This window comes from Monodon monoceros, unplaced genomic scaffold, assembly GCF_005190385.1.
Source record: "Monodon monoceros isolate NGI ecotype Baffin Bay Population unplaced genomic scaffold, NGI_Narwhal_1 Super_Scaffold_21, whole genome shotgun sequence".
In the NCBI taxonomy this organism is placed as follows: Eukaryota; Metazoa; Chordata; class Mammalia; order Artiodactyla; family Monodontidae; genus Monodon; species Monodon monoceros.
The window spans coordinates 91,973,462-92,000,637 of record NW_021703778.1 but is presented as its reverse complement, the minus strand read 5'-3'; the positions used below and the strand labels follow the sequence as shown (position 1 = coordinate 92,000,637).

Genomic DNA, 27,176 nt, shown 5'->3' with positions numbered 1-27,176 from the left:
AAAAAGAGAGTGAGAGAAGGGCTCATTGGATATTTATGATATTATAATAGTTTTGATGGAATATAAGCCAGTGGATTGATTCCTTGATTTTAAATCCTACAGTTAGATTTCTTCTAGCAGAAAGTAACGTTGGTGATATTTTAGCAAAGTTAAAACACTAATCTAAATGAAAAATGGCTGATAAAAGTCTTTAAAACATACAGTACAGAAGTAACAACTTACTGGTTTAAAACAAAAGATTATTTACTTAGAGTAAAATTTTATTTATTTGGAATAAGAAAGCTGAAAATGAATCTTACATAAAATTTTAACATCTGCATCCTAAATCCTAGTGAATTTTCCTGTTTGAAATACACACCTTAATCCAAAGGCAATAATTGAGAAAATGAAGACTTCTCTAGTGAAAAACTTACAAGATTGTTGGTATGCAAACTAGGGACTTCAAAATACTAAGGAGCTAAACATTCCCCTTGGAATTTTTCCTCCTATTTAACAAACTCTCTTTCAACATATAGAACAAGGGTAAACTTCCAGTTAAGCTATATCTAAGTGATGAGATGGCTAAATAACGGGGAAGCTGAGCTTCTGCTACTAATTTTGACTCTTTTGAGCCTGGTTTAGTGAATGTAAAAGTTTCCTACTTAAATCAATCCCAGGTTGTTTTGTACAATCTTACTACTTGGATATTTTTCATACTAAGACCTAATTACATGATTACTCTGAGAAAAATCTGAATAATATGAAGATGAGAAGACAATTCCAAGTGGATTTTGCTCACTCACCATTAGCTTCAAGATGGTATATTTTTTTCTGAGCACCGTTGGTGAAAGTTCATTTGGCCCAAATTGCTGAAAATGTGACAATCTAGACTCAGAGCACTATGGATTTGGTTACAGATGTCAGAACTAATTAACTTATTACCTTATTCCTCCCCTCAAGTCACACACCAGAGAAAATTTGACTCTGTGAGGGATATAGCTTCTTAACCATAAATATTAATTTTTAGGTCATATCTAGTAGAGTTCTGCCCAACTGGAAATCACTCTTTTTTTTCCACTAAGATTGACTGGTTTAACATTACTTCAGGTTATAAAAATATTATTTAATCAGCCATTCAGAAGCCTGCGCTCCTTCATTCCATTAACACCTTCTAATACAGTGTAAGCATTGTCAACGTTATAGTCTTAGGCCAGTATGTCTTTGAAAAATTATTAGATCGCCCTCTGAAGGATACTGTAACCCAAATGAATGAGTCACAGGACTAACTGGAAGAAGGGTGGTATCCAGTTTTCAAAATTACTGCTAACTATAACATTGAAAGACTTTTTATTTCATGTTCAACTGCTTACTCTCTTTCTGGCTGGAGTGGGGGTGGGGAAAAGGGTGTGAGGAGGGGTGAAGGTCATTATTCAAATGTACTAAAGCAAAAAATTTAGGCAAGTTGCATTATTTTTTAATTTTAATAGTTATACTGGTTAGCAGGAGTCTAGATGTGCCATGCCTAGAATAAATTTAATCATCTTAAAATATTAGCTATAAATACTAAATTCAATCAACTCTATTCCAGTTTTTTTTTTTAATTAATTAATTCATTTATTTATTTTGCGGTACGCGGGCGCCTCACTGCCGTGGCCTCTCCCGTTGCGCAGCATAGGCTCTGGACGCGCAGGCTCCGGACGTGCAGGCTCCGCGGCCATGGCTCACGGGCCTAGCCGCTCCGCGGCATGTGGGATCTTCCGGGACCGGGGCATGAACCCGTGTCCCCTGCATCGGCAGGCGGACTCTCAACCACTGCGCCACCAGGGAAGCCCCTATTCCAGTTTTTTAAAAATTTAGAAAAGTTGAAAACCCAGGACCTAAAAGGTCCTTTAGAAGATGAATTATCATGAGGGTCCCAGTACCTACCCAAAAAGGAAAAGGAAAGATTTAGCAGGTAAGATGCTTTGAAATAACAGATGTTTTGGAAATTAAAGATGTGTAGTCATACACCCTGCGACTCTTTTCTCAATTAATTTGCATAATATTACTCAAAGAAGAATAATGAAGTGGATACATTAATAGGCTGTGAGGTGTTCTCCAGCCTTCCATACTGAACAGTACAGGGAAATTAAATCAACTTCCTCAGTTAGATAGGGATGATTATCTTAATATCCAGCACTGGACTGTAAGGTTAAGAAAAATCCATTATGTTGTAGGAAAAATACAATATTGACACAATTAATGCTTGTATTAATTGACTTTCTTAAAAAGCCTATTAATTGATAATAAAATGCAAGTGCTATTAAACAGTGCTTAGAAAAGCAAAACAACTCCCTGCCAATTGCAAATCTGGTTAATGGCATAAAAGAAGAGACCATAAATCAAAAGACAGCCAAAGGATTACTGTCTCGTGTTCAGTATATTTTCTCACTGGCAAAAACCTTATCCAGCAAAAATACAAAATGACATATTTAAAACATAATCTTAGATATAACATCCTTACTAAACTCAAGCAAGCTCTCTTGTTCAAATTTGCTTTGATAAAACTAATTCTGCCCAAAACTTGAAAGATTCGTAAAGTGTAAAGATCCCTTACAGGTCTACACTGTGGTTCTCAAATCCCCTAAACGCCATATAATAGTGACTAAATTTAATACAACCCGTTACCACTTGAAAATGCGTAGATCACACTACTATACCCATTGGTGCAGAGTTTTTCAACAAAACCTATAGTTCCACTAACACGATGAATCCTAAATACACCAACAATAACTGATATCACAACAGAAGAAATTTACTCCCCAGTGTATAAATAAATATATACAGTTGACTTTGTATCTCAATAGATACAAATAATCTCTACATCTATCTGTTTATTTGTGTTCAAATCTAGGATTAATATATCCAACTTGATACTCAGTCCAAATTAAATTCTGCTATAAAGTAAAGGAAAGGTAATAAAAATTCACTCTTAGGTCTCTATGGTAGCAGTACTTATATTCAAATCAAAACAATAGGAACTGTACTTGGCACACTCATAATACATCCTTATAAGATTAGGAATGAAAATGGACTAAACCATTTTCATTGAAGGTAACTTGAGCAGAAATAACAATGTGCAATGTATTGAGAGAAATAAGGTATGAAACAAAAGGGGCTGCAGAATTAATTTCCACGATAAAACATTGTCCAAGGGGAGATAAAAAGGGAAACAGACAGAAGTCTTAAAGGGATAACTAGGTTTTAAGAATGTTTCTTAAGGCTTTATTCACTGATCCTACGCTCTATTTAAACTCTACTTCACTGGCAAGAAAAGAATTTTATGGAGACAGATATTGTGCAATGGAATGTAACAAAGCATTGTTCAAACGTATCGTCTATTAATTTCTGTCACTGATTTTTGGATCCATTCCTAATGGTAGCTAAAAGCTTTTTGAATTGAAAACATTAAAGGGCTGTTAAAAGAAACAAATGCAGAGAGCAGTGCAGCCATGAAATAACCTGCCAGGGTTGAGGCAGGGGAAGGGGCTTCACGTTTAGACAGCGCTGGCAGAAAGCAGGGTTTTTTGCGTTACTAAAATTATGTTATTCTTCAAAAACTAAAAAACCATTCAGCAATAACAGTTTCACCTGATACAATTTATTCCATTTAGAAAAGCAAGCAATTAAAAAAGGGTGGGGCATATTTAATGTCAATTTGCAGAAGTCTTTATGTTCGAAAAGAATTAGAATTAAGAAATCTGTTGTAATTTGGGCTAAATGAGCACATTTTAATGGATTTTTAAAATAAACATATGGGTTCCATCAGATCTATATAAAACTGGTCAAGAATCCATCTAGTCATCTAATTTATTGCAGTCAATCAAAACCTCAGCCCTAGATGAACTCAGACATTAACCTGTAGCCAAGGAGCTGAATATTAGTAGACTATTAATAGGGAAAAATCAAACCAAGCAGATGTATTTTGTTTTAGATTCGTGATTGCTCACCTCAATGCTGCCCAGAAATCCTGCTATACTTCTCTTAAGTGTACACTCCCAGCTCAGACAATTATTTCATTCCTGCTCCTCTCTCCATCAACTATCTCAACACACACCTGGACCCCAACCTCACCTGATGACCTCAGTCAACTTTGCTGGGAAAACTAACACCTTTAGCAAAGAGCTCTTGAAAATCCCACCATCAGGTTACAAACCTCTGCCTCGATTCCCGTTTTCCCTTTCCCCTTCCTATTACCAAAGAGAGGTGCCCCTCCTCCAAACAAGGCTAAGTCCCCCACATGTGCCCTTGACCTTCCACAAAGCATCTATGACCCATTCAAGGGGAGAAAGTGCAGAAATAACTTCCCTCCTCTCTATCTTTGAAAATACTTCCCCCCTCTCTACCTTTGAAAATAAAACCTATTTGTCAAAAGTAGCTATTTCTTCCCCCTTGAATATAAGCTCCTAAGAGCAGAAATGTCTTGTTCACAATGGCTCTCTAACATGTGCAAGAGTGCTCATCTATAGTAGGTGTGCAATAAAAATTCCTTGAATATTTGTTGAAAATTACATCTTTTTCTACCACCACTCCCAATCAATTAGCATGACCCCCAACTACATCCAGGGAAAATTAATTGCTCCCATAATATCTGTATCCCTCCTACAACATAAGAGGGACTTTATAAAAATATATTCTCCTTATATTGACTCTCATTCCACACTATAAAACAAGGTACTTAAGAGGAAAGACTGTGCCTGATTATGTACCACTTATTGGATTCTAAATCAATGCCTCGATTGATCTAAAGTTTCTTTAACTGAACTGGGGGAAACGTCCAAAATTGCTTTATGAATTAATTTCCAAATTTCATCGCATATTTTTTCACAAAAAATATGTAAGATAAAATACCTATTTAATGAATAACCAAAACATTACTTTTCTTTGTTTGCAAAAGTCATCTAGACATAAAATTGACAAGTAGAGTACCACTTAATTTGATGAAAACATAGTCTAAGTCTGTAATGTCAAAACTAAAAACTGAAAATGTTTTCCCCCCAAAGTCATAGACTAACTCCATGGCAAAGTCAATTAACTTCACTTTATCTCACCGACACCAAAAAGAGCTTTCATTTTCCACCAATCCACATCCTTAGATTTCAAGATTTTTGTTCTTATGGAGGTAGTTGATAATTTTATTTTGCCTACTAACAAAAGCAGAGTAAAGTTTTAACTAATTAATTGTACTAAATAAAACACAGGGTAGGAAGCTACTAATAAGAACAAACCAGATTTTTTTCTGGGCCATACCACACAGAGCTAAACAAAAGCCACTTTTTAAAAAACTCCTTCAAAGCACAATAGCTATTTTTCTGTGTGGATTCCTACAAGATAATGATTATGCAAGAAAAACACCTAATTTCCTTTTTTCTTGAATTCTTGTGTTTCCCAAGAGAGGTTACATTCACAATGTGGAAACTGATGCTCTTAGAAGAATCACACATACTTACTAACTTCAGTAAACTTAAAAATTAAACAATATATCAGCTGTTTGAAGCTTCTGGTTAATCGTGAAGGGAATAAACAGTGAAACACGAAACTCTATGTTAATCAACTCTATTGATCTATCAATTCATGTTTCCTCAAAGTGAAAATGGCAGGTTGCACTGAAAAGTAAAATAAGATAAAGCTATGTCTGTGCGACTAAAAAGTTCAGCCAGCCCTGTTCCTGGTACAATTAACACGTATGGTAGAATGACATGGCCAAGACTTAGAGAGACTAACATTGTCTATAAATCTGTAAGCTTGCAATTTACAAGAAGTCGTTTTAACAGTAATTTTAAAAAGATAAGAAAAAGTTCCAAATAAAGTTACTGTTATTATGATTTCAATACTGTTATTCGCATGAATGATTCCGAACTATTTTTTACTCCATTAGTTCTGGCATTCATATATAGGAGCCACAGGAATGTCAAAGACGCAACAATTAAAGTACCGATTGTTTTACTTTATTCAAAGTGAAAGTAAATATCCATATGGAACATTTTATAAAGTAAAGGGTTTCAAAATAAAACATAAAGACAAAATGCCCAGTTAAACCATACTATCAAAGTGAATGAAACACAAATTTTCAAATTTTTCAAACTAAATATACATAGTCTCTCTCATTTTCAGTTGAAGATACAGTATTGAACATCGGTCAATCATGTGTGATCTTTAGGATGCCTTTGGAACTGAAGTCTGAGACCACAACTAACAAAAAGCAAGCACTTGGCTGCTTCACAGCAGGATGCAGATTCCTTTTTCTCAGCAGAATTCCAGACATTCCATGTGTTTCCTATGAAAATAGCAAATGTCCATCTTAAAGTAGGCCAGCCTGAACTCAGGCCAGCATAAAATGGCCAAGAAATGCACTTATTATGAGAAGGTTTACGTTAGCTCTTGTAAGCAAACTACAGATTTCCACTCTTCACTTCCATCCTACTCTTCCCCCAGCTGTTCCTTACAAGACACTGGATGCTGTAAAGAGACGAGCTTTGGGTCCAAGGAAAAACATTAGATTAGGAGCGTTTTTAGGAGAAAAAGTGGATGAAGTGCTTGATCTTCCCTCCCCTTAAAAAACGAGTCCTTAAAAAAAAAGAAAAACTGGTTTTAATAATAATATTCAAAATTATCACTTCTCATAATTCAATGACTTGATTAAGGAAAATAATTGTTTAATAAATCAAAAGTACCGTATTTTTTTAACCTGACATGACAGCATACACTAAAATATGAAGAGTACCAGGTTTAAGCAAAGATCAGAATTTTTTTTTTAATGGTAGACATCACAGTAAAGGCTTGGTTCCTAGTCTTTGTGGTAGCAAATGTACAGCTTAATGTGAGTGGGATTTACACTGGCACATATTCATCCTTAGATGGCCCCAGAAGTGAGGTGTGAAGCACAGGCTGGTCAGCAGAGGATTACGAGAGCCTTCTAAATGCTTCATTCAAAAAGATTCAACGAGTCCCTACTCTGTGCCAGGACTGTGCTTGGCAAATGTGAGCCTAGTTATTGCCCTCACGGAGCTATAGTCTGACGAGGGAAGTAGACAAGCACACACACACAAAAAACTTGTAACTGAGCAGGACCCTATGGGGCCTTCCCGGGACAGACCCCTCCCCAATATCCTCTGCTCTAGCCCCTCTGTGAAGTACCTAGATAATAGTACCTGATGCACATTTCCACCACCAAATGGAAGAAATTAACAACTTGATGATCATGAGCACATAGCCCCCAGACCTGCTGGCACCTAAGGATGGATAATGTTCACCCCTGTGACACCACCCTGTCACCTCACCATCAACCAATCAGAGAATTGTGCCCCTCATCTGGCCTTTAAAAATGCTTTGCTGGACATCTGGAATTAGCTAATGAACTAATGAGCAAACAGAAAGCATTTGATCCCCCATATGGTATTATGATCCAGGCATTCACGTGAATGTCACTATGAGGCTCTGTATTTTTGATCTATTTGGTGGATAAATGTCTGGAAGACTGGTCCACTGTCAGCATTGTGCTCTCCTTCCCTCCTGCTCTCCCAGTATAACACTAAGAATGTAAAACTCATCAGAATTGAGACAACTACTTTGTCAACTAATGGCTAAACCGACAAAAAGCAAAAACGCAAGCAGCTGAAGTTTAAATGAGTAAGAAAACGAGTGGAAGTAAGTTACTTCCACTCCAAGAAATCAAGCCCACAGCATTGAACGAATGAACTGGAGCCTCTAAGTTATTGCCTTTGGTGTTCTAGACTGCCCCCTGCTGGACATGGACATTCAGCACCCATGGTTCTGGTAGTTTCACTGATTCCAGAAGAGGACTTTTCAAGATGACACTATTTTCTTACGTTTAAACCCATACCATCACCCCATATGGCTTGAGCTTCCCAGTCTTCACGGGATTGAAAGTAGAAATGCCAAAATTGCCTCCTCCATGGACTTTCCCTCAGTTTAATCGCTGAATGGGTCATTTAATAAATTTTTGCAGAATATCCTGCTCCAAGAGAACTACAATAACATGCAAAGGAGAAGTGGAATGGCCTCTACCCTATCCGTTTTCGCAATGTGGGGAATGACTGAGTCAAGATTGTAGAGGTCACAGGTCACTTCAATTCTCCTCCTCAGAAAAAGCTAAGCTTAAACCATTGTCAAATTTATATATATTCCCTTGTCAAGAATTTAGCAAAAAAGGCACAGAATTGCAACAATTTAATTTACGTCTTCAAACTGAAATAAATTTTAAGAGCTTTTAAAAAAAAAATGCTTTGCTGAAACCCTTCCAGGAGTTGAGGCTTTTGCACCTTCCTTCACTACAACCCGGCATCAGTAGATTGGCTTGACTGCACATGTGTGCAGGCGAGCGGACCCAAATTTGGTTTGGCAACAAACATGTTATTACCTGCTATGATCAGTTCTAAAACAGAGCATTAGAGAAGAGGAAGAGGGTGACCCAATCTAGTCTAGGTATTAGCGAAAGCTTTACCAAAGGAAGTAACGTGTACACCAAGTAGAAGCTAACCGGGTATAGAAGGAAAGGGAAAGAGCAGTCCAAGATTAGGAACCAGTAAGGGCAAAGGCCTGAACCAAGAGGGGCAGAGCCCGTTGGAGGAGCTAGTGAGGCAGAAGGATGGGGAGAGGGAGGGGCACAGGTTGCGGGTTTGGGTTTGGAAATGTAAACAGTAAGAGGTGAAGTTGGTGGCTCCAGGCAACAGTCAGTGCCAAGAGCTGGCTTGGCCAAAAAGCTCGTTCAGGTTTTTCTGTGACATCTTAGGGAAAAACCCGAACGAACTTTGCAGCCAACCCAATATTTTGGCCTTTATGAAAGTAATGGGAAGTAGGAAATACCGGGATCAGAATTTCTGTAGCGTGAAGAATGGGTTGAAGGTGGGCCTACAGTAGATAGGTGGAAAATTGTTGCCAGCCTACTTCAGTAAACTGAGGATAATAACGGGAGACTAAACCCAGCAGGCGGCTGTGGGAAAGGGACAGGTGGGCAGTCTTTAATCTCAGATCTGTTACTTTCATTAATCTCCTAATGAACTATATCATTAAAATTTTAAAAAGGCCTGGTCCCCAATAAGCATCCCCACAAATATCTATTGATTCAGCCAATCTTTTTCATTCCATGCTTCTTCCTCTCCTTTTTTAAAAAAGCGCCCTGTTGCATCTGTCTAGAATGGCTCCACATTGCAGAAGCAACTTCTCTAGAAAAAAAAAAAATCTGTTAATTCATTTCCTAATACATCAACACTAAAGGCATAAGAGAGATACAAAAAAATATATATATATAGGGAGAAAAAGTTCTCTCTGACTTCAAATCTTCATTTAACAACATTTTACAGTTCAACTTGTTTTGGGTATTTAAGTAAATTAACGTGTACTGTGTGTGCTCCCTGCTATGAACACTAATACTATGTACTTTCACCTACACTATTTAGTCAATGCGCCAACTTCATTCCTTTTATTAACCAATCAGAACCCCAAAGGTCAGAGTGACCAGGGACTTATCTGTCACAGAGCCAGAGAGAGCATGAACTGGGAGGCCAAGTCAGCTGGAATCTAAACCCTGGCCCTTTCTCGGTCGCCATGCCAGCTCTTGAGTAGCTACGATTTCTTCCCCTTGCTTTTTCCTCACATACACTGACCACCCATTTAAAAATAATATGTCCATTGTAGCATGAGGTCAGTTTGCTGAAGGCTAAGAGAGCAGGACACACAAGTTACTCTTTCTAGCTTTGCCCAGAATTATCCACAAGATCTTTTTTTTTCCTTGCGGTACGCGGGCCTCTCACTGTTGTGGCCTCTCCTGTTGCGGAGCACAGGCTCCGGACGCGCAGGCTCCGGACGCGCAGGCTCAGCGGCCATGGCTCACGGGCCCAGCCGCTCCACGGCACGTGGGACCTTCCCGGACCGGGGCATGAACCCGTGTCCCCTGCATCGGCAGGCGGACTCCCAACCACTGCGCCACCAGGGAAGGCCTATTCACAAGATCTTAAGCAAACTGTTTCGCCTCTGTTTTTCACTGGTCAGATGAAGATAATGATGTAAGTGTACAACAGATAAATATCATTGTTAATAATAATTATGAGAGCCCCACATGGTAGAGCTCAGTCCCTTCGAGAAGGACTTTCCGCCCAGCTGTGGCAAGTGTGGTCGGCAGACAGCCTCCAGGAGACAGCTCTCTGGGTAGCCTCAGCTGCTCAGAGCCTCTTGCCTGAGGTCACACGTTTTCCTGGATGGCCCGCGTTCAGTGACTGAGCGAGGGGGGAGAGGAAGGCCAGCCACTTCAGCCAACACAGGACACCACTGACTGGCAACCAGTGGTGGAGGCTCACCAGGGCTGCGGGCAGCTCAGCTTCTGCCTCTGCCCAAATATGCTTCCTCCCCCTCCCTTTTACAGATGAGGCTCCGAATAAGCATTCTGCCTCCCAAACTCCATCTCCACACCTCTGCCTGAGAATCCAAACGGCCACACTATACCGACTTCGGAGATATTAACTAGGTCTACATAAAACTTAACTACATATTTGAAATGCCAAGAGCAGCCCCGTTGAGTAACATGATTTGAGATTACTCTATTAATTAACAGAAGGATACTTTCATTTCATATTTTAAGTAAATCAAGTCCTAGCTGATACTTTTAAAAATAAAATCTCAAGTTAATTGAATCACAGGCCAAGTTTGAACACTGGACTTTTTATTCCAATAACTTTGGAAGAAAGTGATGAAGCTAAAAATAAAAGGGTAAAATTAAAGTAACACGTCTAATGGAATGACAGTGTCACTGCAGTGACTCTGCCATAGCACCACTATATGGCAGAGATCTACTACATTAAATATAGACGATATTCCTTCTATAACCAGAACGGAAGGCAACTTTTGGCCTCTCTGCTCTCTGCATATCTAATTCATATATTTAGGGATTTAAGTGAACATTTCCCTTCACATCAAAACAAAAATGTATACTTCAAAAAAAGCATTAAAACATGTATTCTCATTATAATAGATTATTTCAGGTTATCATTCAAAGGACTTGTCATTCTACTCTTACAGAGCACAAACTTTCAACTATATCTCGGAAAGTAAATTCTGAAATATAAAATGTGAATTAATAACATCAATAGGCTTATTTTTATATGTGCGCATGCAATTCCACGATGTAAAAGAGAACAAAAACAAGTACAATAATCCAAACGTGTGATACCCTTCAGTCTAGTTTTCAATGCATTACACAAAACTGGTTCTATAACTGCTTGCTATCAATAAATTAACAATCAGCATTTTTGCCAGCAAAGCACGTATATAAAACCAACAAGGGAGGGATGATCCACTCGTGAGTTACTGCCAAGTCTTAATGCAACTAGAGCCATTTAATTTAATTTTAGTTCTTAATTAGAGTGGAATCATGCTCGTTCTAGGAAAGTCTTTTTTCCAACCCTCTTAGAAACCAGAAATTAATATATTTCCCTGCTTACTTATAGCCAATGCCATAATTTTACTTTTATCTAAGTCTGAAGGTAATAGTTAAAGACTGGAATTTTAAACCATTCAGGTAAGGATCATTTTTAAAACATTACATATGGGCTTCCCTGGTGGCGCAGTGGTTGAGAGTCCGCCTGCTGATGCAGGGGACGTGGGTTCGTGCCCCGGTCCGGGAAGATCCCACATGCCGCGGGGTGGCTGGGCCCGTGAGCCACGGCCGCTGAGCCTGCACGTCCGGAGCTGGTGCTCCGCAACGGGAGAGGCCACAACAGTGAGACCACAAAAAAAAAAAACTTTACATAGATAGCAGTGATATGAAAGGAAAAGTTCACTCTAAACCCCTAAATATATGACCACTGAATTAGACATGCAGAGAGGCCCAAAGGTCCCTGCATTCACTGTCCAGCATTTATTCATTCAAATATTATTTACTGAGCACCTACCACGTGCCAATCAATGTTTGGATGAGTAAATCTATTCCAATAGTGATTAATTACCTCGTTTGGTGAACAGAAGTAGGAATTCAGAAAACAAACTTGGCCCCAAAACACATAAAAATGGCAGAAAATGTACTTCCATATATTAGGAGTAAATTAAAGAACGAAGTATTGGATATAAACTAAAGAGTAGCGATTATTACTCTGTTAATGATGTACAAAAGAATACTGAAGAAAGGTCAATTGATCAACTGGTTGAACTGGAATGTTGAACCCAACTTCTTTCATAGGCAGAAACAGCCGCTATCTTAGGCTGTTTAACTGGAAATTCTAATAGGATTGCCATGTTATACTGCATTTTATTCTATGTTACCAATAACTTAAATACACTATAAATGCTGAATATTGAGGGATGCCATAGAAATTCTCAGGAGTCACAAACTTCTAAATGTATTGTAAGCACATTTGCAACCTTTTTATAAACAGAATCTGAGAGTTATGATATTATTTTTCATTTTCGAATTCAGTCATATTCTTTACTGAATTCAGAACCAAGCCACATACACACTAGTTGAGCAAAAGGTAGGCTGCAAAAATAACACTTTGACAAACTGACAGAAAAATGTTACCTCCTGCAGAGAAACAGAGGTGTTGAAAACAAATCAGGTTGATTCTAGTTTTTATTCATGTTTAATCATTTACAGGACATACTTCATTTGCAATGAAAACACTTGTTCATCAAGTTGAAAGATGAATGATGACTGCTTCTTGAGCATTTTAATATTAACTGGATCAAGGTAGGGAACTAGCAAAAGGGCAAAAAATAAAATGTAACAATTCTTCCTAAAACTTTGTGTCACTTTTTTGGTGTGCTAGAGAAGGAAAGAGTTTTAAGTGGAAATTTTTATCCTTTTATGCTTTCGTTAATTATGATTAATTAAATACTTAGTAAAACTAGAAGAACAAACTAACGTTTTAAGTTGAATTTCTTTTTCAAAAAATAGGCTGTCAGTATGGAATGAAGGAATCAGGGCTTCATTCTGTAAAGACTATGTTAATGCTTCACTTGGTTGTGTTTAAAGAACCCGAAGGCTCCTGCAGACTGCTTTCCTTCTATGCTGCTACCCTAGTCCTGGGCATAACCACCAAATTTTAGTGCCACCCCCATAAAAGCCAAGGGAGTAAGTTTATTTTTCCCAAGGTTCAACAGAGATCTCTTGTGCTTACTGTGAGGGCAGTGGATTCCTGCATTAATGCATATTTTTATGAAGCTCTCACTTTATTTCAGCATGCTACAGACATTTTCCAAAGGCTTTTATAAACCCTCTAGTTTTCTGAGTTAAAAATCCAAAATACTGCCATGAAGGTCACATATCTAAATATTCTTACCCGAAGTGGATAATGCAAAATCTCTCAAACCTACCAATCCCAGCATTAACTCATTTTAGATTGAATTTTTAATAGAAAATGGTCAACTAGCCTCCAAAGTTTCCGAAGCCTCTCTTGCCTCAGGAGGGGCTGGCTTCCCCCAAATGGCACAGAGAATCCAACTATCGCCCACTCAGCAGATCCCGCTAAGTTCTGGGCTCCACACACTTTCAAGTCAGAATCCAGAAAATGGGATATAAAGATTCTCCAGGAAACAGCATCTGCATAGGCAGTGGATATGAGTGTGGGTTTTGGAGTCAAGAAGATCATGGGTGGCTCCTGGTTTTGAAAATTACTAACTGCATGACACTGGGCTAGTTACTCTCCAAGCCCCAACTTCCTCATGTTAAGATGAAGGTGAAAGATCTGCTTTGGGGGATTGGGTGAGGATCTAATGAGATGCTAAGGGTAAGGCATTCAGTACAGTGGCTGCTGCAGAGATGCTCGGTACAGGAGCAGTCGCTGTTAATATTGTTCCCAGCATTGAGATAAGCCCGAACACCTCCATTTATCAGTGGTGCTTAGAAAGGGCCTGGCTGTAAGCCACATGATTGCCTGTCTCTCCCCTGTCTCCAGAACTAGTTCAGACAGAATAGAAAAAAATCACTGGTTGAGAAGTAAAGGTAAGGATATTTTGGCACTGTGGTTCTTTTCAGAACTTCGGGAATAAAACAACTGGCACTTTTAGCACACTTAAGGGAAAAACCAGACCAGTAGCTTGAAACTGCATCCACTCTACTTGGAGATTCAAAAATTAATTATATATGATGGTGATATGACAATAATAATAGATGCAGTTTAACACCCACAAAGACCTTGGAGAAGATGGCACGCAAATTTTTCAGATAACTGATGCTCAGAGTGGTTATTAAGTTTTCTAAAGACCACACAGCTGGAAAGAGAAGAGCCAAGGTTCAAATTCAGGTCTGTTTCATTCCAAATGTTCACAATCACCATAATACATTCCAAGTATCCTCCCCATGAGCTACAAACCTCATACAACAGCACCACATGATGAGATGGATGGGATGGGGGTAGGATGGAATTTCACAGCATATTTAATACAGAAGTGTGTGGCCTAAGAAACCAAAAGAAAAGAGTGAGGCCCTCTATACACTACAGAACATCGTGTACAAAGTGTCAACCTAAAATGAGGGCCATTTAATCATCGAGCAGTTTGGGGACTAAACAATGGAGAGCACAGGATAGTCATAGAACTTACCACTCTTTGGAGGTGTAGACCCTGAAGTACATATGAGTCCATGACATTAAGTCTCACAACCAAAAACTGCTCAAAAGGTCTCTAAAGAAGAGGAACTTAACCAATAACAATGAAGAATACTGGCATGTTTAAAAGACTCTTCTTACTAACCCAGGAATAAATGCAACAGTCTCATAAAGAAATGTAAATTTGTTATTTTAACCACAGAACTGTATTAATTATAATTCTTAGTTCATAACACATACACTTATCTTTCCTTAATGGTCCATTCATGATCTGCTTTGTATTTAATCATTTGTGTTTTTATGCATGTATTTGTATGTTTTAGATAATGTACTATACTCTCATGAACTTACCACCTGACATGAGAACTAGAACATTGACAACAATTTACATCTATCAAGTGATTTTCCCCATCCCACCTGGGTTAGCTGTTCTGCTAAGTCATGTGCTTATCATTGACTTGTTTTTTTAATATGTAGTTTATCATATGTATACCTTAAAAGCATATTGTTTAGTTTTAGTTATTTTTAATTTTAACACATGAGAAGTTTAAAGGAGGAAAACCGGTATATCAATAGATTCAGAAAAGCTCTTGGTAAAATTTGATGTAAATTCTTGATAAAAACTCTAAGTAAATTAGGAATAGAGAATGGAATATCCTTAACCTGATTTAATTTTTTAAACCCTATAATACACATCACACTTAATGGAAAACATGAAAAGCATGGCCTTTAAGATCAAGGACAAGAAAAGAATGCCCATTATTGTAACTTCTAGTCAACATTGTCATGGAGTTCCTAAACAGTACAAGGAAAAAAGGCAAAAAGAATGGAAAAGAGGAGATAAAAATGTCAACTATGACGTATACATAGAAATCCCAAACGAATCTACAAATAACATTATTTTTTCAAAGAGAGTTTAGCAAGATGGCTGGATATAAGATCAACATACAAAAACTAATCACACTTCTGTACACAAACAATAAACTACTAAAACATAATTTAGAAGACATGATTTATAATTAGCATTAAAAATATCAAGTAACTAGGAATAAACAGATGCCAGATTCAAACACGGGAATGTTTTAAACTTTATTGGGAGACATTAAACAATACCTAAATAGATTGAGAGATATACCAGGTTCCTAATTAGGAAGACCTAATATCATAAAGATGACATTCTCTCCAAATTGACCTAAAAATTCAATACAATGCTAATTAAAATCCTAAGAAGGTTCTTCATGGATCTTTAGAAGCTGATTTTAAAATTCTCATGGAAGAACAAAAAGCCAAAAACAGCCAAGACACTTCTGAAACAGAAGAGCAAGGAGGGGAGTTGTGCCCTATCCAATATTAGGACTTCTTCTTAAGAACCAATTAAAAGAACATGACTCCGGGCAGGGATAAACATATTGACCTATGGAATAGAAGAGAGCTCAGGAAAAAGTCTCACACACATATATGACTTTAATATATGACAGAGATGGTGAATTAGGTGATAAAAATGAAAACTGAACCTCTGCTTCACATCATATGAAAACTAATTCCCGATGGATCAGGACTAAATATCAGAAGCAAAATTTTTTTAATTTTAGTGGAAAGTATTTTTTAGTTCTTTCTGACCTTGAAAGGAAAGGTTTTCTTTAAAAGACAGGGAAGTGTTCATTATAAAATATTAATAAATTTGACTCTGTTAAAATCAAGGATGTCTCACCATTAAAAGTCACCTTAGGAAAAGTGAAAAAAACAAGTTACAAACTGGGAGAGGATATCTCCCATCTATAAAATCACCAAAGGATTAGTATCAAGAATATATTAAAAACTCCAATAATAAGAAGAAAAGCCCAGTCAATCCAATTTTTAAAACTAGGCAAAAGACATGGACAGGCATTTTTCAAAAGAAGGAATACATATGGCAATAAGTATTTGAATAAATATTTAACCTTAATAGTGATCAGAGAAATGCAAATGAAGACCATTATAAACTCACATACTGAGCAAAAATTTTAAAGTCTGATACTACCAAGTGTTTACAGAGAATACGGATAAACAAGATTTCTTAAGTATCGCTGGTAGGAATGTAAACTGCTACAACCACTTTGGAAGCCATGATTGTATTATCTTATAAAGCTGAACATTCAGATACCCTATGACTCTGGAATTCCACTCCAAAGTAGTAAAAACCAGAGGAATTCTTATATATGTGTAGCAGATGACACAGACAAGAATGTTCATGACCAGGGCTTTCATAGTAAAAAAAAAAAAAAAAAAAAGGTCTGGAAATAACCCAAATGTCTATTTACAAGAATATGTATTAAGAAATGTAGGTACATTCCCACTGCGGAATGTTACACAGCCCTCAAAAAGAGTGCACTACTGATACATGCAAAAACATAATATTGCCTGAAAAATTTAAGTCCCAAGAGATTACCAATACCAAGATACCTTTTATCAAATATAAACTCAAATATAAAATTTAAGGATATATTAAACCAGGAATCCAAATAATAACCAAACTGAAACCCCTACCTCTCTAAAAACTTGTCCTAAAAGTACAAATCTTCAGAATTTCCATGGTGTAATATGCAATCTACTTCACTTATTTTATTTGCTAAATAAAAGTATGCACTTCATCAAGATCAGATGAAATACAAATGGATAAAACTATAAGTGTGCAGTGGTAGAAGTTATACCATCCCTCAGTATTTATTAAAATAGTTCGTTTTCCCATTTAAGGATGGAGATCATACGCACAGTCATAAAGACAGTCTTGGAGAATTCCAGTGGACCAGAAAAACATTAGCTATATTACTGTGAAAAAGTATGTTTTGGAAAACATCTCAGTCACATAATTTATCTTGCCACACTTGGTACAGTGTCCGCCTGGAGCCATTTTTGAGTGAATGGAGAAGGCCATACATTTGTTCAAAGATCAGTGTTGAGCCCTGTAGGGAAATCTCTTTAGCTCCTAAATTAGAAGCCAGAGGAGCTTGGCAGCCTTCACATGTGGGAAATCTATCGAGTGGTGAACAGGATAATTATTCCCAAGGACTGTGTGTTCTGGACATGGGAGTGCAGCTCAGTGCTCCATGAAAACCACATTTGGACTCCCAACTCAGACAACACTGAAACCATGGGGGTTTTCCCTTCCTTAATGTCACTAGTCTATTCTGATGACAAATAATTGCCTTTGACTGCCAGGTATTTAATATACTAGTTATATGAATACAACCCATCAACTTACTGTCCTGAAAACTGGGAAATCTGCTGTTTTTGTCCTGAATTATTAAGGCAGTGCTTAAAAGGTATTAGAGAATCTGCAAATTCAATATAATAGCATTACCATGAGTTTTCACTACTAGAGGTATTTAGGTTCCACTCTTACATGCCTTGTCCATATTTATAAAGAACACATATAAAATAAGGGTCTTTCTCCTTTGAAAAGGAGAACAAAATCGTAGTAAGACAGTTTTAAGCAAACGAGTCTTTATCAACCATTCCAAGTGTTAAGTGCAGTGTTCTACTCTGTAGTGTCAGCTGCAGAAAGTACCAAGACACTGGAAGAACAAAGTAGGAAGGACCTTGTAAAGCTCTGGAAATGAGAGCACAATACAAATGTAGACGAATGCCTTGTTAAAGAAATGAGGATACTGAAATGAATTAGGTTTTCTAAATCACTAATGTCAAAAATTATTAGGTATGTGATTCATGATATGTACTAATCAAAACACAAATATTTTATTTCCTATAAAGTATTCCATGATGCCCGAATTCAAAAGAACACACATACACATTCCAAAACTACTTGCATATACTGACAATGTTAGTGACATGTAAATTAATACAACCTCTCTGGAGAGCACGGACTTGAGCTTAATCATACCTATGTCTGTCCCCCAACTAGGCTGTGAGTTGATAGCAGAGACTGTCTTATTCATTGTTGTATCCTGACAGCACCACATATTATTGGTGCTTAGAAAATATTTTCTGATTGAATGAATGAATTTGGCATTACGTATCAAGAGCCTTTAAAATTTTTTCATACCCTTTTAAGCCAGTAACTCTATTCCTAGGAATTTATCCTAGGGAAATCATGAGGGCTACAAAGATAAATATATGGGGATGTTTGCTGCAGCATTTTTTCTAATAGCACAACATCTAAATGTTCAACAACAAGGGAATTGGTAAAATGTGGTATATCACACAATGTATTGTGGTACTAGGCAGTTATTTAAAAGCGTATTCACAAAGTATAATTATTGACAAGGGGAATTTTTACAATATAACATTATTTACACAGTATATATTGTATATTTATATATGATATATGTTTTATATATATGTATACAAACACATTATGCACACACACTTAGATTCTAATTTATTATATAGGTATGGGTAATTTGTATACATTGAAAAAGAACTTGTAGAAAGAAAATACACTGAAATGTTAAAAGTACGTTTTACTAATAAATAAAACTTAGCAATATATTTAAAAGCTTACAAAAATAACTAAAACTGTTCTTTATAAATGAAATATAAATGTATTTATTTAATAATAAACGTTCTTTTTGTGTGTGTGTTCTATCTGTAAGCTCTCCAACAACCACACAAAAAAAGCATTTGGTATTTAGTCTTATGTCAGAAACAAGACATTCATAAGGAACAGGAAAATATGTAAATATGGTTTAAACACCACAAGAGCAACTCCACCAAAATGAGCACATGCTTTAAAAATAGTCGTGCAAATAAAATATCTCATCGGAAAGGTAAATATTAGTGAATATTTTGTTTAAAATACAGAAGCATTCATATGTCGAGTAATGATAACAGTGAAACACACATTACAAAAATACTTTTAAAACTTTTAAAATAATAAATACAGTTGTTTCCAAATTTTGCTTTCTAAAAATAAAATTCTGCTACCAACTATTACCAAGGGTGTGGGATTTTCTTTCTTTAATGCTGTTTTATGTTATCATTATGTAAAGTCAATGACAGTAACAGAATTCTGGACTCATCCAATGGAAACACTGCATCCCTACAGAAAGGCAACATGAAATCACAAAGCCCGAGTCTGCCTCCCTGTAAAATCTGTCCACACCAAGCCCTAAAAGCAGCTAATGTTAAACAGTAGAAACCAGATTCACTGATTGACTGATCAAAAAGGCTGTTAGGTTTTTCAATTCTTTGAGTATTGTTTTGTTGTTATCTTTTTTTTTTTTTCAATCCAGGAAAAGTCTTCACTGCGAAGGTCTCAAAACAGAATCCAAAAGCAAGGGAGGATCTTGTCTGGATGTTGGGCTATTCATAAACACAGGTTCATTCTTCAGCCGAGTTTACTAAGCTGTTTAATGTCTTTGAATCAGTTTTTCTCCTTGTTAATTAAAACAAGCTAAATCAATTTTCATGACGTTTTAGGAAGTTCTATAGGTTTTTAAGAAAGATGGAGAATAGTTCAGTGTAATTACTGCAGTAGCCCAGAGTCCTAACTAGGCTAAAAGCTAAGCAACCAAAAACCCTGAATATCTTAAATCCAGCTTTAGAAACCAAACAGATCTGGACAAATATTGTAAGTCCATGTACATTTTCCTGAACTGTTGCCCTGGCAAACTGACATGGGGAAAAGAATGTCTGCCCCAAGTAACATCCAAATTTTGGTCATAGTCTCAGCTACTATTCAGCTAAGACAATCATGAAGTCTCATTTAAAAATAAGAGTTCTGCTATATCTGAAATGACAGATGGAAGATACACGGGCCCTCCATATCTGCAGTTTCCACATCCATGGATTCAACCCATGCAGAACCCGTGGATATAGAGGGCTGACTGTACTACATCATTTTAAATAAGAGACTTGAGCATCCACAGATTTTGGTATCCATGGGGGGTCCTGGAACCAATTCCCCATGGATACCAAGGGACAACTGTATACAAACATCAAGGTACAAAGAACCTGGTCCTTAGTAACTGTGGAACCACAGTCAGTCCTGGGCCTTCTATCTAGACATAATATGGGAAAGAAGTAAACTTCTATCTTGTTTGCACATAATTATTTAGAATTACTCTATTAAACAGCAATCAGTCAAAATATCACTAATACAGCAGCTAACATTTACTTAGCCTTAACTACGTACCACACACTGTGCTAAGTGCTTTATATACAATCTTTCATTTGTTCATAACAACAACACTTTAAAACAAGTATTACTATCCCCAGAAAACCAGGCCTTATAGAGGAGAGATAACTTGCCTGCAGTCACTCAGCTACCAGGCCTTGAACACAGGCCTATCTAATGCCAACGCCATGGCCAGGCTGTTAACCGCCACCCCCTAAACCTTAAATTTCATTTGCCCAGGGCTTCCCTGGTGGCGCAGTGGTTAAGAATCCACCTGCCAATGCAGGGGACACAGGTTCGAACCCTGGTCCAGGAATATCCCACATGCTGCGGAGCAACTAAGCTCGTGCGCCACGACTACTGAGCCTGTGCCCTAGAGCCCGTGAGCCACAACTACTGAGCCCATGTGCCACAACTACGGAAGCCCACGCGCCTAGAGCCTGTGCTCCACAACAAGAAAAGCCACCGCAATGAGAAGCCCGCACAATGAAGAGTAGCCTCCGCTTGCTGCAACTAGAGAAAGCCCACGTGTAGCAACAAAGACCCAATGCAGCCAAAGACAAATAAATTAAATAAATAAAAATTTTTTTTAATTCCATTTTCTTGGTATGGCGAGCAACCATGACCCCTCCTACAAAGCATTCCTAGAATACTGAGTTGTATAATCCTCATATTTGACTAGCACATCTTCAAGACTGTGAAGACGAAGGAGGGGGAGGGGGAGGGGGAGGGGGAGGAGAGGAGGAAGAAGAAGAAGAAGGAAAAATATATATTTATCAGCATAGAAATGAGAAAAAGTTATATAGCCAAGATTCACAGAGGAAAAGAAGTTCCCACTGCCACTCCAATATAATACAACTTAAAGTCATGCCATAGAGCTATACACCAAATAGTTAACAGTTTGGGGTTTTGCTTTTTGAGTTTTGTTTTTGTTTTGGAAGGAGGAGATTCTAGAAGACCTTTATTTGCTACATTGTATATTTCTATGATGTCTGAAGTTTTTTTAACCAGTTAGCATTACTTTTATTATCTGAAAAGGCAGTAAAGATTTCTTAAAATATGTCCCAGGAATTTTCCTGTTTGGAATTTTATCATTTAAGAATATGTAATTGTCTAAGTTACAAAAAAAAAAAAAAAAGGCAAACTGCTAGGAAAATGTAATGATATGGATGAAGTGATCAAAGAAAAAGAAATCAGATTTATAAAAATCTATTTCCAACTATATAATTCCAATATGGATATACAGTAACTTATAAGACTAACTACAGCATAACAAGGGAAGAGAGTTAAGTAAAAAAAATTAGGCAAAAGAAAAATAAAGGTGAAAGAAATAAGATGAAAATGACAGTGTGCCAAATGCATAGGCTAAAAGTTCTGTAGCCTTGTTAGAAATGGGCTGAAGAATCTTTTTCTGAGCTTCCTAGAAGACAGGACAAAAGGAGCTCAGCATGTCAATCAGATGATAGAAATGAACCTATGAGAAGGAAACACAACTGATTTGGGGACCAGAACCTACTGAGATGCTTTCTCTGGTAAGACCATGGAAAGAAGGTACTTTTTCACATAATGAATTATGTCTCCAAACACAGATGGGATTTTTGAAATTTTGGGGCACAGTTTCAAGTACAAAGGTTTAATAATTTTAAGGCCAAAATTTAAATAACTTAAAGCTGAAAGACATGCATATTATATAAAAGCTGAAATAAAATGGTCTCAATATGGTTGCTGAACTAGTTTCCAACCACCTTCTCCTTTATATAAATGATATATTGTCATTTACTTTCCATAATTTACTTTCTTTGCAGATACTAACACCTTAGATATTAGTGACCCATTTTTTAAATATGCAGCACTAAAATCATTATGGTCTGACATTTTTATATGCTTATAAAACATATTTTGTTCCAACTGTTTTTATTAGAAGAAATGTGGCCTGCTGAAAACCAAAACCTACATATTTTACTTTGAAAAAAAAAAAAGGCAGCTGGAAATATAAAACCCCACAGGTTTGCTTTTAACACTGCTTGGGAACTAAAACCTATAATGTGAATTTGACATCTATTAATGGTTTGCTCAAAGAAACTGAGACTATGTTTTAACAGAAAGCAGCACTCTGAGCTCACACCACAACCCATGGCATCCTCACTGCTTCCCAGGAAGGGGACAAGCAGGGAGGCCATGCACTCCGAGGCTCCCTGGATGAGGGCTTGCTTTCACAGGGATCTCTGCATCGCTGTACCGTCTCCAGACTCAAGAATACGGAAACAAATTCTTTGGAATTTAGCCCCCGGGGAGGCAAGCAAATTATGCTAACCACATGCAAACATTTATATTACTCTCTGGTTTGTTTCCATGACCTTCCAAAATAAATTGCAATTTACAATCAGATCTTAGAGGACTACATATGACAAGACATCCATATTGTTTTCTTGCCTCATGAAAGGACCAAATTAGTGAAAACAATTACTTAATATCATTTAAATTTGAATACTCTAATCACAGATGTGTTTATATTAAAATAAATGTTTGTTTCTTAAAATACAATTTATCCCCAAACTCTTCTGCTATAAATTAAATACGCCAAGCACAGATGGAGGAAGTAGATGCCTAGAAGTGGCCAATAGATAAAAGGTCCTGGTACAGTACAGGCAAGGAAAAAGAACAAAACCAAATATATGTACATAGATGGGGGTAGAAGTAAAGTATATAAGCAGCAGAGGCATGGTTGCTCACTGGGTGGGTTCTCAGGGAGCAGGTCAACAGAAGTTAATCAGGTGGTTAACAGCCCAAATAGCTAGCTGATTTCCAGTATAAATATCAGCCCAAACACAAGTCTACATGTTCTCTGCTAGTCGATCCCTTATTAGACATCTCCAGCTGGAACTTCAAAACTTGACGTGAACCTCAACCAAGTAGGTTTATCATGGGAACGCAAGACTAGTTCAATAGGCGAAAACCAACCAATGTAATCTACCAGAGTAGCAGTCTACTGGAAAAATGATAAAAATAATAATAACAATCACATCAACTGATATAGAAAAGCATTTGAAAAATTTAACATGCATTCTTGATTTTAAAACTCTCTCAGCAAAGCAGGAATAAAAGGGAACTTCTTCAACCAGATAAAACCTGCAGCTAAAATCACACTTAATGGTAAAAGATTGAATGCTTTCATCCCAAAATTAAAAACAAAGCAGAAATGTCCACTCTCACCACCCCTATTCAAAACTGTACTGGAAGTTCTTGCCAGTGTAAGAAAAAAAGGCACGAAGAAGAAATAAAAGGTATACAAGATTGGAAATTAAAAAATAAAACTATTCCTATTCACAGACAAGATGACTAACTATGGAGAAAGCCCCATGGTACCAGGAAGGAAACAAAAAAACCCACCTGGAACTAATAAGTGATTTTTAGCAAGTTCACCAGATAAAAGTCAACACACAAAAATTAATCATATTTATATATATACTAGCATGGTACAACTAGATCCCAAAAAACGTACCATTTATAATAGTTCCAAAAAACTAAATACTTAAGTATAAATCTAAAAATGTATGTATAGGATCTATATACTGAAACCACAAAATGCTGCTGAAAGAAATCAAAGAAGACTTAAATAGAAAGGTGTACCATGTTGATGGATTGGAAGATTCAACATAATAAAGATGTCTGTTCTCACCAAACTTATCTATAAATTTGTGCAACCTCAATCAAAATCCTAGCATGATTCTCTATACATATAGACAAGCTGATTCTAAAATTTATATGAAAAGACAAAAAAGAACTAGGATAGCCAAAATAATTTTTATAAAAAAAAAATAAAATTAGGGAAATCACATGACCTGATTTTAAGACTTACCATAAAGCTGCAGTAATGAAGACAGTGCAGTACTGGCAAAGGGATAGACACAATAGAGCAACAGAACAGAATAAAGAGTCCAGTAATAGATCCACACATATATGGCCAGGTTATATTTGAAAAGAGTGTAAATGTAATTCAGTGGAAAAAAACCAGCCCTCAGCAAATGGTGTTGGAACAAATGGACATCCATATGCAAAAACAAAAGAACCTTGACCTAAACCTTATATCTTTTATAAAATTTAACTCAAGGTCTATGGTCGGCCCCATAGCGGCCAGCTGCCCCGGACCAAGCTCAAGTGTATAGCGCCGCAGGAACCGGCTCCAAGGCCCCAATAACAGGCCTCCCCCACAGCTCCAGACACGGGGTGAGGCTCATACCATCCGAACTGTGGAAGGAATTTCGGTGGTAGGAGTCTCTGTGATTGTAGGGTCTCCTCTGGTCTGAGAATGGCTACCCCTCGATATGAGCCAGTGGCTGAGATTGGTGTTGGTGCCTATGGGACAGTGTATAAGGCCCATGATCCCCACAGTGGCTACTCTGTGGCCCTCAAGAGTGTAAGAATCCCCAGTGGAGGAGGTGCTGGAGGGGGCCTTCCCATCAGCACAGTTCATGGGGTGGCTTATTACGGCGGCTGGAGGCTTTTGAGCATCCCAATGTTGTCTGACTGATGGACATCTGTGCCACAGCCTGAACTGACCAGGAGACCAAAGTGACCCTGGTGTTTGAGCATGTGGACCAAGACCTAAGGACATATCTGGACAAGGCACCCCCACCAGGCTTGCCACTGGAGACCATCAAGGATCTGATGCACCAGTTTCTAAGAGGCCTAGATTTCCTTCATGCCAACTGCATCATTCACCAAGACCTGAAGCCAGAGAACATTCTGGTGACAAGTGGTGGAACAGTCAAGCTGGCTGACTTTGGCCTGGCCAGAATCTATAGCTACCAGATGGCACTTACACCTGTGGTTGTTACACTCTGGTACCGTGCTCCAGAAGTTCTTTTGCAGTCTATGTATGCAACCCTGTGGACATGTGGAGCGTTGGCTGTATCTCCACAGAGATGTTTCATCGAAAGCCTCTCTTCTGTGGAAACTCTAAAGCTGACCAGTTAGGCAAAACCTTTGACCTGACTGGACTGCCCCCAGAGGATGACTGGCCCCGAGATGTGTCTCTACCCCCAGGAGGCTTTTCCCTCAGAGGGCCCCGCGCAGTGCAGTTGGTGGTACCTGAGATGGAGGAGTCTGGAGCACAGCTGCTGCTGGAGATGCTGACTTTTAACCCACACAAGTGAATCTTTGCCTTCCGAGCCCCACAGCACTCTCATCTACATAAGGCAGAAGGTAACCCAGAGTGAGCCACGGAATAGTTGCAACAGAACCAAGAGAAGAGAAGCCAACATTCCCTTCCTTTGAACATTTGAGTGGAGAGCCCCCCACTAAGAAGGTCACCTCTGCCTTCATCTCTGAGGCTATGGAGACTCCCCCAACTTTTTACAGAGAATATTTTGCTGCCTTAATGACATTCCCCTCCCACCCCTCCTTTTGAGGCTTATCCTTCTCCTGCCCCCTCTGTGTCCTTACACCAAGGGGTATGTCCCTTGTTCTTCCCCTTCCCTATACCTTGATATTGGGATCCTTTTTTATACAGGAAAAACAACGAAACAAAACAAAATTAACTCAAAATGGATCACATATCTAGTGTTAAAATGTAAAACTATAAAAATTTTAAAAGAAAATCTTCATGACCCGGGGTTAGGCAAAGATTTCTAGACATGACACCAAAAGAAGAAAATGATAAATTAAAACTACCTCAAAATTAAAATTTTCTCCTCTGCAAAAGACACTGTTAAGAGAAAGAAAAGACAAACCAACAAAGTGGAAGAAAATATTTTGCAAAAAAGATAAATCAGTCCTTTATCTGATAATGGACTTGGAAACAGAATATTTAAAGAACTCTCAAACCTCAACAGTAAGAAAATAAACAGCCCAACTTAAAAAAAAGGGCAAAAGACAAACATTTCACCAAAGGGGATGTATACATGGCAAACAGGCTCATGAAAATACATTCAACATCATTAGCCACAGGAAAATGCAAATTAAAACAATGATGATATACCACTACACACCTACTAGAATGGCCAAAATTTTAAATTCTAACAATGCCAAGTACTGGAAAGACTATGGAACAATTCAAACAATCATATATGACTGAAGGGAAATGCAAAATGTATAGCCACTGTGGAAAACAGTTTTTGCAGTTTCTTCTAAAGGTAAACATATACTTACCAAACAACTCAGCAATTCACTTTTGAGCATTTATCTCAGAGAAATGAAAATTGATGTTCACACAAAAACCTGGATACAAACTTTATAACAGTTCTATTCATTACTGCCAAAAATTGGAAACAGCCCAAATATCCTTCAACAGATAAATGGACAAACTATGGTACATCCATACAATGGAAAACTATTCAATGTATTTCATACAATGGAATATAGCAATAAAAGGGAAAGAACATGCAACTTGAATGAATTTCAAAGGCATTATGCTGAGCGAAAGAAACCAGACACAAGAGTATATGCCACATTATTCCATTTATATGATGTTCTCCTACAGATGTGGG

At 37.6% G+C, this 27,176-nt stretch overlaps 1 protein-coding gene and 1 pseudogene across 1 annotated transcript in view; one reads left to right on the top strand and one right to left on the bottom strand.

Moving 5' to 3' along the window:
* FSIP1 (fibrous sheath interacting protein 1) overlaps positions 1-27,176 on the bottom strand; it is a 214,052-nt gene that overhangs the window by 65,156 nt on the left and 121,720 nt on the right. The window lies entirely within an intron of this gene.
* On the top strand, positions 24,998-25,907 carry LOC114903548 (annotated as a pseudogene).